Source organism: Mesoplodon bidens (assembly GCF_964165515.1).
Source record: "Mesoplodon bidens genome assembly, chromosome: 19".
Lineage (NCBI taxonomy): Eukaryota > Metazoa > Chordata > Mammalia > Artiodactyla > Ziphiidae > Mesoplodon > Mesoplodon bidens.
The window spans coordinates 4,837,225-4,853,219 of NC_138179.1; the positions used below are offsets into that span (position 1 = coordinate 4,837,225).

The 15,995-nt window shown below is 52.3% G+C and overlaps 1 protein-coding gene across 3 annotated transcripts in view; it reads right to left on the reverse strand.

Moving 5' to 3' along the window:
- The window catches only part of CUEDC1 (CUE domain containing 1), a 75,731-nt gene extending 71,540 nt beyond the window's left edge, over positions 1–4,191 (reverse strand). For 2 of the 3 annotated variants that reach the window (XM_081218191.1, XM_081218193.1), the window contains exon 1: positions 4,081–4,191. The gene's annotated coding sequence lies outside the window, so the exon portion shown is untranslated. The remainder of the gene's footprint in view (positions 1–4,080) is intronic. The other variant, XM_081218192.1, reaches the window with a different exon arrangement.
- Positions 4,192–15,995: the final 11,804 nt, after the last annotated feature.

Genomic DNA, 15,995 nt, shown 5'->3' on the forward strand with positions numbered 1-15,995 from the left:
CACGTAACGCCTCCAATCCCCCCACCCAGCATCCCGGCGCGCCTCTCAGCCCTTGGCTCAGTAGGGGTCTCTCTGACACTTTCTCTAAGATGTAAGCTCTATAGCCAGGCCTCTTGGGTTCAAATCCTGGCTCTGCCAGTCTCTAGCCATGTGACCTTGGTCAAGTTATTTAACCTCTTTATATCTCCATTTCTTCACTGAAAAATAGATATAATATCTCATAGGATCTTGTGAGGATGAAATGAGCTGATCCACAAGAAGCACTTGGAACAGGGTCTGACCCACAGCAAGTGCTCACTGAGAGCCGGAATTATTATTTCCCAAGCCTATTGCTTCACAGAACCCCTGACCTGCCCCTGGCAGCTTCCACTCTTGACTGACATTGGGCCTGCCCTCCCCGCACTAGACCCCTTCCTCCAGGCCCCTTCTGCCGGTTCCTCCAGGACCAATATTAGCATTAACATAAAAAGCCATTCAACCCTTTTTACTGATTATGATCCTCCCACACCGCCCCCCACCACCAGCTTAGAGGGCAAATTCTCCAAAGAGAAGGGAGAGAGTTGATTCCACAGCAGGGCTACGAACTCCGGGTCATCCTGCCCCCAGCTATGTTGCTCTGTCATCCCTTGACATTTCAGCTCGTCATCTCCCCTCTGCTCAAAATTTAAGCCTCACCCTACCCCATGCCACCCCTCCAAAAGCCAGCCTCAGCCTCTAGTTTTTACCAAAGATCTTCCTTAGCAATAAGAAGCCTCAGAACATTAGCACCCCAGTGAAGAAATAATAATAATAATAGCAGCTTCTGTCTGGCATAGATCTCCTTTCATTTTTTCTAAAGCTGAGAAACTGAAGCATCTACAAAGTCATAGAGTAAGATGGAGAGCTGGAATTGCAACCGGGAATATGTATGTAACTTCAGATCCTGCATTCTAAACCACTAAGCTATTATGGAAATGGGCACAGAGTGGCCGGATTGCCTCCTGGGGGTGGAGGTTAGAGGGATTTGGAAAGTTTTCATCCCACCAATCATTCCTCAGTGCATTTCACATTTTATGAAAAGGGAGTTTATGTTGACAGGCATTGTTACTCTATTTATTATTTATGACCTGTTTTAAAGATAAGAGCTATAGCTGCATTATTAGGAGTCCATTATATTACTCTGACTCATCAGAGATGCCTACTGGGAGGTTAAAAGCAGAGAGCATCAGAGAAGAACTGAGTGAGCCGACATAACCAGCATTCTAAACTCACCAACCTGTGGCAGCCGGTGTAGCGGCCGACAGACAAGTCCTGGCCACCGATGAATGTGAATCTCTAGTCACCACAACGGGACCCTTACACCCCACCAACACAACTTCCAAGTTCCAAGTCAGGGACCACTGGACCACAGTGTCTCCAAAGCCCTTTATGGTTCTCACTTCCTGTGAGTCTAAGAGCCAACGAAACGGAGACATCACCTCCTCCAGGCCACCTTGTATAGTCAGAGGTGATCCCTGTCTGACTCCCAGCTTCTTGCCCCCCAAGGCTCCAGAAACACCTGCCTATGTTGCTTATTGCCAGGATCGGGGAAACCCATCAGGACAAAGTAAATGTAGGAAGCTCTGGAGGAACAAACTAGTCTGACTGCTACTACATGCTCAACACTGCTTGCTAGGCAAAGAAAAATCTCCATGAACTACCATTGTCTGGGGGCACTTGAACCTAAGAAGGGCTTCTCAATACCAAGCAGAGAAGTCACAGACAGCAGACCCTACTAAAGCCTCTTCCAGATCCCCAAGTATAAATGCCACCAACACCTGAGCTGCAGCCCAGGGCCCAGTGAGCTTTGGCTAAGAAAGAAAAGGAAGGCCAGGTCTCCTTGGGGGTGCACTGGGGATGTGACGGCCATTCCCTCTGGCCCCGACTTGCCTAGTCCAGAAGGATCTAAGGAACCTACAACACCTCGATCCTGGCCTTGAACAACTCTGCCCAAAGACCTCCTCAAAAGGAGGACTGTCTTTCACACTTACACTCTCCACTGAAGCACCTTCTCCCACCTCAACCCCGTGGCCCCAAGAAGGAGCTGGGGCTATTAAAGCACCGGGCTCCTATTCTGTTGAAACACCAGAATATCCATCCCTCACCTTAGTCCCTGTATTTACCTCTAATTCAACAGTTCTGTGGCCCTGGCCCAGTTAGTGCCCAGAGCCTTCTCACCACATAGACAGCAAAATCAGCCCCTGGAGAAGGGCCACCACGTGGGCCCCCATCCTCTGGCTAGCTGTAGGGAGCTGGGATCTGGTTCAGAGTTTCCAGGTCTCCATGGCCACAGCCCAAAGTTGCATCGGAAGGTCATGAGAAAAGCCCTCTTGAGAGGTCTGCTCTCCGCACCCTGGGACTATTCACTGACCCGACACAAAGGAGGGAACTGTTCTGAATGGCCTAGGCTGGACCACAGACTCCAGATCAGGGGTCTCAACAGGGGCCCCAGTTCCAAGGGGCACAGTGACCTTCTGATACTGCATACAAAATGTGTCCTTACACACACGCACGTGTCAGAGGGAGGGAGGGGGCAGTTAGAGCTGTCACCGGATTCTCAAGGGGACCCATAACCCCAACTCTGGCCCCAAACCCCTCCCCCCCGCCCCATCATATCATCATCCCTAGACCATCCTAGCTGTCCAAGGTCTCTCTCCTATTTAAGGATGTGCCCAGGCCCGAGGCCCCACTCCTGATCCCTTCCAGCTGCAGAACGTGAGCTGGGGTGGGGTCCCCCACACACCCTCCAGCTTCCTGGTGACCTGAGCCAGGTTTCTCTCTCCAGCCCAGGGATGCCATCCTCCATTCAAACTGAGGTTCCAAAGGCCTCGACTGCCAACAACAGAGAGGGACCCATTTCACACTTGATCCCAAGGGGGCCAAATCTCATGGTGACACAACTTCCTTCATGAGAGGATTTCTGGTGTCCCTCACCTCCTTCAGGCACACCTGGCCAGCTCCACCCAGGCTGTAAAGATGAGCATGCCTGGCAAAGAAAAGGAATGAGAGGCCCAAGCACCTCCCTGAGTCCTTTCTCAGGGTGGCTCAGGGTGCTGCAGGATAACTAACAGGAAGGCCTCCTCCCCGTGCTCAGCGATGCTCCTGCCTGAGGGTCAGGTGGGGAGTGAGGTCTTGTACCCTCTATCACCTCTAGGACAACTTAATAAATTCCCAGTCACCCTCCACTCTCACCACAAAAAGGAAAATCTAAAACCTCCCTCCACTTAAATCAAATTCCTCTCCAGGAATTTCATTTCTTGGAACTAAAACTTCTTTTAACGGGAAAAGAAACGGGCAAGCCCGTGCTAGGTGTAAGACAACAATGCAACCAGAAAATGAAGAGGAAAGAAAGAATTAGCGCCGACACCAACCCCCTGGAGCTTAGAGCCCCGGGCACTTAGGGCCGGGGGGCGGGGGGAGCAGGGGCGGGGACAGTGCCTGGTGAACTTTCCCTGGCCGAGCCACGAGAGATGCAGCTCCCAGGGGACCGGGTGGAACCAGAAAAAGCCGAGCCGACCTGTGACATCGGCGGGGACAGGAAGCGAACCTCCCCTTTTCCTAAAAGGAGCTCTGGCCCCGGCAGGCGCCCCCCGCACCCCCCCCGGCCAGCCGTCGCCAAGCAGCCAGCGGCCCCCCCCACCCCCCACCCGGCCCGGGCCAAGCGGGGAGGGGCGCCCACACACACAAGGGGGAGCGGCCGGGGAAGGGGCTCCGGGCGGCGCCGGCTCGCCGAGGCCTCGCTCGCTTTCCCCGCGCTGCCCGCCCGCGACCACCCCTCTCCCCGCGCGCCCCGCTCCCAGCCCCGAGGTGCCCGCTCGCCCCGCGCGCCCGCGGCCCGGGAGGAGGCGGCGGCTCGGGAAGGATGCGGGGCCGGACCCGCCGCACGAGGCTGGGGCGGCGCGGGCTCCCGGCAGCCGCGGCGGCCGCCCAGGGAATCAAACTCGCGCCCGCCCGGCCCTCCCGGCGGCGCCTCGGAGACCGGGCCCGGGAAGGTGGGGCCGGGCCGGGTCGGGGCCGCGCGCGGGCCGGGCGGCGCCGGCGGGGAGCGAAGGGAGGTCTTACCGAGCAGCCGCGCGCGCGTCCGCTCCCCGCGGGCCGGGGGCTGGGGGAGGGGCGCGATCCCGCGGCGGCGGCGGCGGCGGCGGGCCGGGTGCGGCGGCGCGGCTGGGGCGCGGGAGGCGGGGAAAGCGAGGCGCGGCCGGCTTCCTAGCGGCGGGCGGCGCGAAATGCAGCTGTCCCTGCGCGGCCGCCGCGGGGCCACAAGTGGGGCTGCGCGGGGGGGAGCGGGACTGCGGGCCGAGCGCGGGCCGGGCGGCGGTCCCCAGACCCTCTCCGATGCAGACCCCTCGGAGAGAGGAGGGAAGCGGTATCGGGGTCCGCCAGTAACGCAGTCGCGGGGGCCGGGGGCTGCCAGGCCAAGACGAGGGGGATCCCCGCCGGACCCCCGCAGCAGCCGCGGGGACTCCCGGCTGGCGGGCCGGAGGGCGTGAGCGGGGAGTCTCGGTCCCGAGCAGAGTGGGTGCGGGGCGTCCTGCCCCACCCTGCTCGGGGAGCGACGCCGGGAGGGAGACCAGAGACCTCGGCTGGGGGCGGGGGAGACCTAAGAGCCGGACTGCCCGAGAGGGTGCAGAATGTGGACTCGCATCTGGGACCTGGGACACCTGTAGTGGAGGGGAGGGAGCCCCCCACCCCCACCCCCGGGAGCAAGGGCTCAGGAAAGTAAACAAAATAAAAAGCTGAGGTCAAAGGAGATGGTGGGGAGGAGGTCAAGAAATCAAAGTAGTACCCAGTCACACCATCAGATGTCACCTGCCATCTCCCCATCTCCTCTCAAACATACCAGGTCACTTCAGGGGCGTCTGAGCGCTGAGGTCTCCCACAGAAGAACTTGTTTAATAAATGGGAAATCAACTTTGGCGCTTCTTTTCCACATGGTTTAGTTTCAGACTCCAACTGGGGGGTGGGTAGGGTGGGGCAGGTGGTGGGTGACCTGCCAAGCATCCAGCTTTGAAGAGGAGCTACCTAAGGAAGGGATCTGAGGCTGACGAAGGCCAGAATGCAGTTCCAGCACTGCCCCCAGACAGCTTGCCAAGGCCTGCACCCTCCTCCTGGATAAGCGTGCCTTAGAGGCCCACTTGCCCATCTGGGTACAGATCTTAGGGTACAGCTCCCTCTCCCCTCCTCCCCTGAGGGCTTGCTGTCCCCTAGCCGGCTGAGACAAATCAACGTGCTCAGCCACAGAGACATCTGAAGGTAAAAACCACAAACCAGAGTGCCCCAGACACCCATGTGTTTCCATCATTTGCATGTCGAGGGTAAGTTTCTTCAGCAGGTTGGGAACCTGGGAGAGGCAGAAACCTCAGAAGCACATCCTTTGGGGAGGCCCAGCGTAACTAGCGTGTGGGGTTGAGCTCCAGGGCCAGTTTCCCAACCCCTCCCGGGGATCTCCTCTCTCCCACCCACCTGTCCCCAGGCCCCTTCACTTGGTGGTACATTCAGTTTGGGGGGCCCTTGAAACCCCAGGAGGTGGTCCCTAGACCCCAGGTTAAAGACCCTTAATCTGGAGGGACTGACCCATGCCTCCGTGCTGACTCCTGTCTCCTTTCCCAAAGTGGTAACCGAGAGCTCAGGATTTATCCTGCTCACTAGATTATGTTACACTTGCCCACAGTGCAGTTCATCTCTCACTTTTCTGCTTACTTGCAAGATCCCTCTGCAGTTTCTCTCCCTGTCACCTTGGCATTTGGGAGCTGGGAAAATGTACCTGCAAACTTGGAGATTTTGCTGTTTACACTGGGAGGCCAGTGCTCACAAAATCTTTTCCTGTATCACTCATATAGTCATCAAATGAAACCGATCACCGTAATGGACGCTCTTCCTTGAAGAACACTTCTTAGGCGTTGGTAACATACTCTTCCTCTCCGAGCTGTCTTCCTGGAAGCTTTTCCTCAGACGCCTTCCCTGCCTCTCGCACCCCACTGGGTAACCTCGCTTGTTCCCACCACTGCATCTGAGCTGAATGTTCCCCAGGACCCCAGGCCAGCCCACCCTCCTGGGCTCCAGCCCCTCACACCCAGCTGCCTACAGAGGCTTTCCACCTGCAGGTCCCTTGGACACCCCAAATGCAAGGAGGCAAGAGGTCCGGAGCATTTCCTTCCCAAGCCTCCCCCACCCCAGCCCTGGCTTCACAGCTGGAAACCTCAGTCCGAAGTGCCCCTTCCCCTGCAATCTATTGGTTATGGAGTCCTGTTCCTTCCTCCTCACCCCATCCTTTGTTTCCCTGGCTCTACCCTGGTTTGGGCCCCTCTTGTCTCTGCTCATCTCAGAGCTTGAGATGTCCCTTTGCTTTCAAGCCCAACGCTCCTGTCTGCCTCGGGAAACTCCACCAGTTCTTTCTCTCCTCCCCCCACAGCCCGCCCCGCTTCATACCCACAAACACTACAGAATGTAAGACACCCGTACTCCAACCCTGCCCTACCCTCAGGCCATTGCCCTATTTCTCTCTTGCCCACTCATCAGAAGACTTCCTCTAAGAAGAAACCAACCTTCCATCCTCTCTCTGCTTCCTCAGTCCCCATCCAATCCTCGAAATCCAGCTTTCCTCCCCATCATAACAGAGACTCCTTTCCATAGGACGCACCAGCGGCTCCCAGTCATTTCAACCCACTGGCCTCCTCCCCACCTCACCCTTGGGCCCGCTTGTCACCTGGGATGCCGTTAACTCCTCCTTGAGGGGACTCTCACCCCCAAGGCCTCCTATCCTCTTGATTTTCCTACAGACTCCTTCATTTTTTTCTCCTTTTGGCCACGCCACACAGCCTGTGGGATTTTAGTTCCCCAACCAGGGATTGAAACCGGGCCCTCGGCAGTGAGAGTCCTAACCACTGGACCGCCAGGGAATTCCAACCAACCCCTTCATTACTTCAGCTCTGCCTGCCTCAGGGGCTTTGCCAGGGCACAGTCCTCTTCACTTTTCCATAAATCCTGCAATTCCCAGGGCGCTCTCACGGAGGGAAGAGAGTAGGGTGGGTACCAAGCCCTGACCGTGCCACCTGCTGCTGCCTGACTCTGGGCAGGTTACTTAACTCCCTCTGTGCCTGTTTCCTGATTTGTATTTGGGGCTCACTACAGTGCCTACCTCAAAAGATTGTGCTGAGAATTAAACAAGTTCACACGTGAAGTGCCCAGAACAGTGCCGTGCACCTTAAATGTTCAATAAGTGCTGGTATTGGTATAATAAACAGTGTGTTGATGGCCCATTCCTGCACCTGCCCCGTCTCTTGAACTCCTGATTGGACAGGCTGCACCACAACGGCCTCACCTTCAGCATGGCTGCTCTGGAACCCTTCATCTCTGCATCTCCTGTGCCAGAATTCTCTGTCCTGAGAGAGGGCACATCCCATTCACTCAAGCCACCAACTTCACACACTGCCTTTCTCCTCTCCCACGTTCACAGCCCTAAGTAAACTTGGGCTTCCTACTTCCTGAATTTCTCTGGACTCTTTCCCCTCTGCATTCCCACAGCTCAGGCCACCAGGTCCCCTGCCTTTCAATCCGTCCTACCCAATGCTTGCAGTCATTTTCTAAAGCATAGACTGGTGATGTCTCTGCTTTGTTGAAAAGATGTGAGTGACTCCCCAGGGCTGGGAGAATGAAATTTAAATGCCTTAGGGAGGCCCTTCCCCCAACAGGACGTTTCCCTTGGGGAGTTTCCCAGCCCAGGACAAATGGCAGGCCTGAATGGTGACAAGAGCGTGTGGCTGAGGTTTTGGAAGCAACCACATGGTCCCAGCCGTCAGGGGACCCCCTCCCCTCCTCGAACCACCAAAGGCAGCTTAACAAGGCCCAAAGTGGGAAAGAAAGTGGGGTAAACATCCAGATAATCTGCATCATCCTATCCCTTTCTCCATCTTCACTGATTTGACTAAGAAACTCAGAGGAAACTTTTAAAGAATTGGTAATTTCACTTCTGGGTTTTGAAAGAGCACATGGGTGAAACGTGGGAACAGTGGCCCCCCCAAAATGAGTAAATGACCCCCTTCTAGGACAATAACTAAATGGATGCCTGTGGGATTGCCAGTCTGACTCCCACCTGAGAGAAGGATTCCCTGGGACCCTTACCCTTTCCCAGAGTGCCCCTGCCAATGTCATACCTGTAGCACTTCCCTTGAACCCTCTTGCCCTTGTGTAACAAACTGTTCCCATGTCGTCCCTTTGTCCATCCCGCCAGCCTCTATAAAGCACATGGTATTGTAGCTGGTCTCTGAACGAGCTCCTGGGAGGTAGGGGGTGTCTTCTGTCTCAGTGCCCGCACCTCCCAGCCCAAGGCCTGGCTGGCCCCATGAGTGAGTAAATATTTGCCAAAGAACTGACTTCTGACAGGTGGTGAGACATGCCTGGTTTGCCCTTACAAAAACCATGTGTCTTCCCTTCATTGGTAACTGTTTGTAAGGCTCCAGGGGTCCTGCCTTTCTGTTCAGAAGCTGTCAGCTTGTCCTGTACAAGGTGGTGGGGTGGAGATTAGGTGTAGATAAATGGAACTCTGTGCAACCCTTAAAGTTGCTTTTAAAGAATATTAAATGTCTATTAAAATATCCAAAATATGTTATGGGAAAGGAAAGCTACAAAACAGTATATGCAATGTGAGGCTATTTAGTAATTTTTATTTAGTTAGTTATAAGCAGAAAAAAACAGGCCAACATGTTAACAACTGTTGGATGAGGGTTTTATAGATAACTTTTACTGTTAGTGTTTTTCATATTTTCCCAGATTTTCCAAACTTCCTACACTGAACATACATTCCTTTATAATCATACACACACACACACACACACACACATATATAGCTTTCAAGATCATTATGTATGGGGACTTCCCTGGCAGTCCACTGGTTAAGACTCCACGCTTCCAACTGCAGCGGGCACAGGTTCGATCCCTGGCAGAACCCTGGCGGGGGAACTCAGATCCCACGTGCTGAGCAGTGTGGCCCCCCCCCAAAAATCATTATATGTGAGCGCAAAGAGGAAAGTTAAATATAAGTAACTTTCCTCCATAATTTTGTCTAACTTAGACTATTTCAATCCAGTTGCACGACCATTTTTGTTGACTTCCCATGTACTCATACTGAGACCCCAAAGATGAGCAGTATGTAGCCCCTCTTCATCCCCACTCCAGATCTAAGGGCAAGGTGGATATGGAGCAGCTAGCAAAATAATACAAGGCAGAGTGTGACACTTACTAAAATCAAGGTGTAAGCAGAGGGCTCTGGGGCTGCCCAGGAAGGAAAAGGTTAATTCTCAGGGAGGACCGGTCAGAGAGAGCACCTTTGAACAGTTGGCTTTTTCGCTGTGCAAAAGAGGCAGGAGATGAAAAAGATTTTACCTGGGGGTAAGGGCATTCCCATCTGTGGGCACAGCATAAGCAAAGGCACGGAGGAGGGGATGTTGAGGCATATTTGGATGTGGGTAAATATCCACTGTGGCCAGAGTGCAGGGTGGGTGGTGGGTAACATAGCAAAATGAAGCTGGAAAGGTGAGGAGGGCGTGAGAGTGGATGGCCCGGAACACCACACTAAAGAATCTGCGGAGAAGGCACAAGCTTGAATTTAAAAATAGAATATTAACATTTATTTTTATTTTCTTGACAATACCAAGAGTTTGAGGCAGTGAGGTCCCCTGGTCCTGCACCAGACCAGCTCCTGGGGAAAGCCAGCCTGGAGTTAAACATTCACAGAGGTTAAATGTTCAGTCCCAGCTTGAAGCAGCAGATTCCTTCTTCCTCCTAAACTCCCTCTAACCCCCCTAAGTCTAGCGTAGTGGCTAAGCGCCCAGACCTTCGTGCCAGTCAGGCCAGGGTACAAATAAATCTCAGCTGTATCCGTTTACACGCTGGGTGACCTTGGGCGAATTACTTAACCTCTCCGAGTCCCTCATCTCTAAAATGATGATAAGAATATCACCTTTCTCCCCACTAGGTTAAAAATAATAATAATAAATGATAAATTTTCTTGAACGTTTACAATGTTTAGCCCTGTTTTAAGTATTTTTGCACATTTTAGCTCATTTAGCCTTCAGAAGAACACCAAGGGGCAGGCGTTGTTACCATTTCTGTTTTACAGATGTGGAAACTGAGACACAGGGAGGTCAAAAGTGTTCCCGAGGTCCAGCAATACGTGATAGAACCAAGACACAGACCCAGCCTGTGACTCCAGAGCCCATGCACTTCACTATACCCCTGGAGATAACAATTATAATAATTATAAATTAAACCCGTTAACATTTACATTGTTAACTCATTTACTCCTCAACGGCCCTGTGCTAGGTACTACCATTAGGCCCTGTTTACAGACTAGGAAACTGAGGCACAGAGAGATTAAGTAACTTGCCCAAGTTTCTTCGCAGAGGCAGGAGAGGAACTCAGGTGGTCTGGCTGCAAAGTCTGTTCCTTGTCACTCTAATACACTTAATGAATGATGCCTGTTTTCCTTATTGTCATTCTTTTAATTCTAAGGAGGTCTGCCTGCGATCAGTTTCATCCAGATGTTCAGATCTGATTCTCTCCAGTGATGAAGATCCATGGAAGAGGTTGGGGGTGGGGCAGGATGCATATTCCTGGGGGACTTGGGAAGCAGGGCCACGGGTGGAGAAGGAGCCTTCGGACCTTGCGGTTCTGGGGAGGGCTCCTTCGTGCTCCGGGCGAGGGCACCTCTGTTGCACCAGTAAATGGCCAGGAAAGGAAAGAGAGGGAGCTGGTACTACTACTTCTTCAGCCCCTGAGCCGGGCTCTGGGCACTAGGAGAAAGGGCAGAAATGTCTTGTTCTTCAGCGGAAGAGCCTCCCTGGGGTTATAGCACAGCTAGTGCCAGGGTGGTGGGGGGAGGACCCTAAAGGGCTGAGTGACATCTTTGAGGGAGATTTCACTCACCAGGTGTCTCTTTAAGAAGGAAGATAGAAACCTCTCCCCAAGGGGCAGGACTGAGCCCCTCGGGGCAAGACAACCCTGACCAGACTGGGTTCCTGGGGCCCAGACCTTCAGCCCAGGGCCCACACCTGAGGCTGCAAGGCCTGCTCCCTTTGGGGTGGGGGGAGATAGAGCCCAGGGCTCAGTGCAGCTCCATTCCCCAGTCAGGGAACTGTCACCTGACGGTGGCTGGTCAAAGGAGCAGCACAGCTGGTGTGACAACAGAAAGGGGCACAGCTGCCACTGCAGGGCTGCTTCCCCAGAAAGCGGAACTGAGAATGAAAGGAGCAGCAGGATACACTAATTCATTTACTTGTCTTCATGGATTCTCCCCTTCCTTCAAGAGCTTATAATTTTTTTTTTTTTTTTTTTTGGCTGCGCTGCACAGCTTGCAGGACCAGGGGTTGAACCCGGGCCATGGCAGTGAAAGCGCCAAGTTCTAGCCCCTGGACCACCAGGGAATTCCCAAGAGCTTATAATTTATTAATATCATTATTTATTTTTTAAATTTTTAATATTTTATTTTTTGTGGTACGCGGGCCTCTCACTGTTGTGGCCTCTCCCGTTGCGGAGCACAGGCTCCGGACGCGCAGGCTCAGCGGCCACGGCTCACGGGCCCAGCCGCTCCGCGGCATGTGGGATCCTCCCGGACCGGGGCACGAACCCGCGTCCCCTGCATCGGCAGGCGGACTCTCAACCACTGCGCCACCAGGGAAGCCCATATCATTATTTATTTTGATGCTTAGATTGTTCTGGATTTGGCCATTTGCTGGCTCCTGTGTTCTTTTGATACATTCCCATCTTCTTTGATACATTCCCATCCTTTCCACCATCACCATAAAGACTGCATCAGACCTTCAATAGATGCTAAATCTAGAGGGAAATTTTGATGATGAGGAGGATATTTGAATGGTCTTAAAGTGTTTCCCCACAGACTTCTTATTAGTTGCAAGGGGGAAAACAGTAATTATATGATGGAGAAACTAGGCAATGTCTTGACTGACTGATCTAAAGTAACATCACCCATGAGGCACAGAGGGCTGTCATGTGCCTCTAGATATGATATCCTGAGGACACATTGCCTCAGCAGTATTCCAGCTGAGAATGAATAATCTCAATTTAACCACGGAGAACAGCAGACAAACACAAAATGAAGAATGTTGTATTAAAAAAAAAAAGCAGGGGTCTGTAATTTTTTTTTTAAAAAGCCAGCTATATAAATGGTCCAGATTTAGGGAGACTAAAGAAACACAGCAACTAAACGCAACACCTGACCCTAGACTAGGTCTTGTCCTGGGAGTGAAGATGCTCTCAAGGACATAATCAGATCATAATTGGAATATGCATGGTAAATTAAATAAAAGTATTATATAAGTGTAAATGTAGAAAGTTAATAACTCGACTGTGGTGTAAGAGCTTATCTTTATTTTTAGGAAATATACACAGAAGTACTTAGGGGTAAGTATAAAACCATGGAATGGCTCAGAAAAAAAAATATATATATATAGAAAGAGAGAGCCCATATGTGATTAAGCACGGGATAAAACGTTAGCAATAGGTGAATGTGGGTAAAGAGTATACGGGTGTCTCTTGCACTATTTTCATTTTTGCAACTTTTTGTAAGTTTGAAATTATTTCCAAATAAAAAGTTTTCCAGAACTCTTCCAGGTTTACTTTGTTTTTTCCCTGCCCAAGGCCTGCAATCAGCTTTTTCTCCAGAGGAGGTAGTGAGCAGGAATATTTAACCACATTAAAAAAAAAAAAAAAAAAAAGTGAACGAGAGGGAAAAGCATTCCTACCCTATGGAACAGCATGACAGAAGGCAAGGAAATGTGAAACGTAAGTGTAGATGATAGAAAGGATCGGTGCTGGGAAAATGGCTCTTCTGAAAAGCTGACGCAGCAAACGACATCCCGGGGACAAGCCGTAGCCTCACCCCGGAGAGGCAAAACCCAGCCCTCCCGCAGCTTCTGTCCATTCACCGGCACATGTGTGGTTTGGAAATGGAATACAATAAACTGACAGATTCGGCCATCCTTCAGGAGGCCAACACTATATTGCGAGGCACATCATAGAACTTAATTTTATCTATTTACATAGAATGTGCACAACTATTTGCAGAGCGTAGAAGGTGAAGCAGCATTGGAGTAAACTTCAGCGGGAGCGGAGCAATGCTCCCTATGAATGAGCACCCTCACCCGACCAATCAGAACGCAGGAGACATCAACCAATCCCGGCTCCTCAATGCTCTAGTCGGGACGGGGCTGACACGCCCAGAGTTGTTTGTTTGCCTCCGCTCTAACCCTAGTCTACCCTGGGCGGGGTCGGGGGCGCGGACCGCGGAGACGAGGCAGGCGAAGTAGATTTGGCCAAACGGTGGAGGGCATCGGATGTTAGGCCTGGCAGTTTGGGCACCGTAGTAGGTTGACTGACCCATCCCCGACAAAACCCACATTTGCCGCGCGCTCTGCGGGGCTCCTCTCTCAGAGCGCCGAGTCCAGGACGCCTTCGGGAAAACAGGTTGGAGCTGATGAGGGCTGATTTAGGAGCGAGCAGGTCTGAGAAGTGTATCAGGCTTCTCTTCCACATCCTGCCTGGGTAGGTGGTGGCGCTCCCTCGCCTCTTGGGAAGGAAGGAGGTCAGGCCCGTGCCAGGCTAGCAGCAAGCTATAAGAACTAACTCCGTCAGGATGGTGAGATTGCAGAGGGAAACTGTACAGGCGACTTCTCTGGATATAGTGCATGTCGGGGGAATGACGTGAGATGGAACGACTTCTCTGATAGGCACATATCCTGACATTTTCCATGTCTCCCAACCTGGTGACCATTCCCTCGGTGTAACTTGAGCCCTCCCTGCCACATATTGGGCAGCCTTCAATTAGCTGCTGGTCAGATGTGTCCCCCACCTAAATTTCTCCTTCCCGAGATGAGGTTCTGGCTCCCATGCTGGATGCCAGTCCTCAAAATCTCAGCGTCTGAGATGGGGAAGCCATGAAGGAAGGCAATCAGCTCCTTTGCTCTTTTGGAGAACGCAGTTGGTGCCTCTGAGGGAACTGATGTTGCTGTTACTACATAGGGTATAGGAGGACCAGGTCGGGGACGGGGGTACATTGAATCTGAGGCTCCTTCCTCTATATCAGGCTCTGTACTAAGCACTTTACATGAACTAGACCTTCAAAAACTTTACTAGGTTGGAACTATTATCATCCTTGCCTTACGGCTGAGGAAACTGAGGCCAGAGAGGTTACGTATCTTGCCCGAGGACACACAGTTCCAACTGGCATAGCCTGGATTTACACCCCAGCCTGTCAGATTCCAAGCCCCTGCTCTTAATTGCAACCCTGTATTACAGCACCTCCCAGCTGTCCCTTATGCCAGGTCTTGCCCTGCTCTGGATCTTCTGGGGGCCTCACTTACCTGTTGCTGCTGTTTCTGGCCTTGGTACTTGGTGCCTTGTGTTTCGGGCTTCCTGAACATTGGGACTCATTGATACAAGGGCAAGTCAGCAGCAGGTTGCCATGGTCCCACTAATTTGGAACCAGAGATTTAGGGGATGTGGCAAAACATTTGGAATATACAGTCTGACTTAGGAACTCGCCTCCCTTCTGCGGGGCCCTGGACTACCTCCACTTTATTTGGGTATCTCCCAATTCTGCCTGTACACCAAGGAGGAATGAACCAACTGCCTACAAGTTACAGGGAAGGCTTCAGAGGGAACAACATTTTAATTAGGCTTTGAAGGATATCCAGTGGTTCACAACAGAGAAAATGTGTTGGAGGGTTGCTTGGGGGAGGACATTCTAGGCCTAAGGGACAGAATATACAAAGGTTCTATCTCCTTCCTCTTTCCACAACTCCACCCTCTCCCCAGTCTTCTCCCTCAGACATCCTTGACAGCCACAGTTTCTGGTGTTGGCAAAGTGGCAGAACTTCACTTGTGTGGGACAGGCCACCCTGGAGTCTAGGCCTACTCTCCTGGGATGAAGCTCTAGGATTTCAGGAAGGGGGACCCCTACCTCCTCAGCTGGAAGTGGCTCCTGGGTCCCCACCACAGGTGGGGATTCCCTACTAATCACCTGAATCTTGCCTGTTTCTTCAGCTACTGATTTGGTTCTTTTTCTGGCTAAGAGGAGTATGTCTTCTTTTCTGCCCATTGACTGGAGCTGAAATCATCACAGCTGGCTTAGACTAGCAGCCTGTCTCAGGGTCCTCTGAGTAATCATGTCCAGCTCGGGGCAGATGCATGGAAAGGGGAGGAGGACAGGGTGGCGATGACACCACAGGAAGCACAAGGACAGTTTCTCCAAAATCTCTCTCTCTCTCCCCCTTCCCTGGGCCTCTTTCTAACCTCCGAATTCCCCCTTTCCCTTCTCTCCCTCACCTCATAAGCAAAGCTGCTTTCTCTCTGGCTCTTTTCCCACCATTAACAAAGCTAGGAATTTCTTGGTTCATGACCAAGGGCCTTGGGGATCCAGGCTCCTTCAAGCCTGATCTCTCAGTGGATTTAGGCCGACTCTGTAAGAACCATGGCTTTGGTGGCCTCCAGTTGCCCCTGAGGTTGACAAAGACTTAGCTTCCTGTCCCAGTCTCTGAGGCTGGCTCCCCTCTCCATGAGCAGCCTCTGGAATTGGTACATTACTCCTCCCAGCCTTGGACCTGGGCACTGACTGCCAGACAGAGCTGCTGGACCAGTCACTAGAAGGGCACGTCCCTTCCATTTCCCTTGGTCTCCTTGTCCTCTCTAGCTGCTGTGCCAAAGGAATTGCTCACTGGCAGAATGAAAAGTTGTCCTCAAATGTCCATCGTTAGCCTATTAGTTCTTGCCCGGGCTCTTTATAGGTGTATTTAGGAAAAAATGACATTCAGGTGAATGGGCTGACACAGCCAAATGCAGGTGGACCTCACTTTGAGAAAACTCCATAAACAATGTAAATTTACCAAAACACCCAAGAGAACTCTTCTTGCATGGTTGGCAGTTACACACATCAGAAAGGATTCACTCCAATAAGAAGAGTGACT